The sequence below is a fragment of the Drosophila biarmipes genome, unplaced genomic scaffold (genome assembly GCF_025231255.1).
Source record: "Drosophila biarmipes strain raj3 unplaced genomic scaffold, RU_DBia_V1.1 ptg000013l, whole genome shotgun sequence".
NCBI classification, from domain to species: Eukaryota; Metazoa; Arthropoda; class Insecta; order Diptera; family Drosophilidae; genus Drosophila; species Drosophila biarmipes.
In genome coordinates, this window is record NW_026114532.1 from 2,477,606 (window position 1) to 2,480,552 (window position 2,947).

The following is a 2,947-nucleotide window of genomic DNA, read 5'->3' on the forward strand; positions in this document are numbered from 1 at the left end:
TTTTTTTGTTATTTATTTAATTATATTCAGAATCAAGAACATGGATTGGTTATCATTCTATATGAAGTTCAATCTAGATAAGATTACATGAAAAGGGCCATGATTGGCTAGAGCGTCTTGGGCTTTTCCCATGATTTCATTGCGTAAAATTGTTAACGCGATAAAATACTGCTGACTTTGACTTCCTACGTAATGTGTTGGTTCCACTGTGAACTTCGGTAATGATTTGATTACTTCAATTGCTTTCACATTTTATATATCGCTCAATTTCTTGAATAGTCATCTTTTTCTTTATGGTCCTCTACTATGTTTGCATCTGTAGCTAACTTTTCTTCCAGGCCATCTATTTTTTTGATTACTTCGTTCAATTAAGCATAAATTAATCTTTTAATTAATTCCACATTTAAGTGACCAAACCATTGTTAAATGTAACTCACCGAAACAATTATTACATTTTTTTATTATTTGTTTCTCAAAGTATTTTTCATCACCATTTTTTTCACCCTTCCAGAGGGTATAATGATTTCAGTCAGAAGTTTGCAACGCAGTGAAGGAGACGTTGCCGACCCCATAAAGTAAATATATTCTTGATCAGCGTCACTAGACGAGTCGATCTAGGTATGTCCGTCTGTCTGTCCGTTTCTACGCAAACTAGACTCTCAGTTTTTAAGCTATCGGGCTGAAACTTTCCTAAAAGTTTTATTTCTATTGCAGGTAGTATATAAGTTCGAACCAACAGTACCGGACAACTATATCTTATAGCTCCCATAAGAACTATCGGGGAAAAATTTTTAAAAATTATATCTTCGGTGTTTTGTAGCATATAACCTTCTAAGCTTGGAAATAACCTTTTTTAATTACTTATGAATTTCGTATTACATTTTTCAAAATCGGACGACTATATCATATAGCTGCCATAGGAACAAGCGGAAAATTAGTGGCAAAATAATATAAAAAAAATTATATCTTTGGTGTTTTTTAACATATAACCTCCTGCGCTTGGAAATCATATTTTTTAATTGGTATAGAATTTCGAATTCAATTTTGATCAAAATCGGACAACTATATATCATATAGCTGTCATAGGATCGATCGGAAAATTTGTGGGAAAATATTATGAAAAAAAAATTATAGCTTTGGGACATTTTGAGATATTATCTTATAATATTGGACATATAATTTGTTATATTTTTAGGAATTTCGAATTAAATTTAATAAAAAATACTCTAACATATAGATGACAAACAAATGGTCTAAAAAATTAAATAATTATTTTATATAGTAGTCCTTAAAAATTACACATGTCGTTACTAAAGTTGATTATTTCTTATAACTGCAAGGGTTTACAAACTTCGGCTTGCCGAGTTAACTTCCTTTCTTGTTTCGTCTTAACTTTATTTAATAAAAGACCATATTTAAAATAAAATGATAACTATTTTTACGGTACTGCCCGATAGGGTCTGCTTCAGTTTTTGTGATGTTCTATATTCTTGGAAGAAACAATTTTTTCGAGAAATACCCTACAACCCTTCGATCCTTCCTTGGATTTCTTTGGGTTTGAGATTTTCCACTAAAAAATTAAGTTCTTGGCTGCGCGAGTTCCGTTTTTAAATTTTATTTTATTTTTTATTTAATAAATTAAATATGTATATTAATTATTATATAAAAATAAATATAAAACATATATATATAATAAAAAATAAGTTATATATTAAGTAGATATACAATTTTTAGCTAAATAACAACTTTTATTTTTAGAACCTTTGATGACACAGCCTTACGTTGGGCACCATTTAATTGTATTCTTTTTCGTTGAAATATAAAAAAAAAATATTTTTTTTTTAAATTTTATTTTTTTGGTGTTTGACCTTAATTTACTATTAGGTATGACCGATGTCGGCCTCAATCAGAAATAGACTGACTCCTTAATTCTAAAATCTTAAAACCTTGGCCAGAAGCTTTTTTTTCTTACGCTTCTAGACTTTTAAATTATGTTTAAAAAAAAAGCTTATACTGAAACTGGAAAAGGCAAAGGCAATGTCGCTGAAGGGAATCTCTACGAGATTGGAATTTCGGGCGTACCGATTGTGGGCACCGACGACGAGATGTACTTTTACCACACTTTCCTGGTGGTCCAGCGATGAAAGACAAAGTTTTTATCTCACCGCTCTAAGGGTGCCGACGATATGGAGGTTAGCGGCGTAGTCGATGTGCGTTACCTCTACGATGTGGCTTAAGATGCACCGCTGTGTTGCCTAAACAACGAGATTGACGTTAGTGCTCACCGATAACGCTTTAACCCAAGGTTAAAACTTGGAGCTCTCTCCTAAGGCAAGCTGCGTTAGGGCACAATGACGGTGAGGGCGATCCAGCGATGTATAAAAAAATTAAAGTATGCCAATTCACAAACTCGAATTCTAGATTTAATTCAACAATGTTACCAACTAACTTCTCATTTTTTGTCAATATATTACATACAAATTTTGAGCTTTCTTAATCTAGTATTTTATAAGTCTTGTATTTTTGCTAGTGTTTTTAGTATGAACGTTGCTTGCCGCCTAGATGAGGGTAACCTATTAGCTATGTCAGCTTTGCTACGCAACTACTAGCAGCTTTCAATAGTCAGGCATCGTAACGAACATAATTTGCATTAATAAAGAAATTAATAAATATATAATAAAATGGCACCAGGTAAGAGACATCATGATTACAAAATTTGTTTATACGAGTATATATTCACATTTTGTCGAGTAATTTGAAACAGTTAAACATTTATGAGAATTCCATTTTACAGTGGAAATCTATTAGCAAAAATTTTTTTTAAACATTGTGAACCGATTTATTACATTTTCGGTTGTATAAATACACAACAACCGGAAAAAAACACCAGCAGCAGCACCGTCAGTCCTGCCACCTTATTGAAAAGGACGACTTACAACTTCTTCTA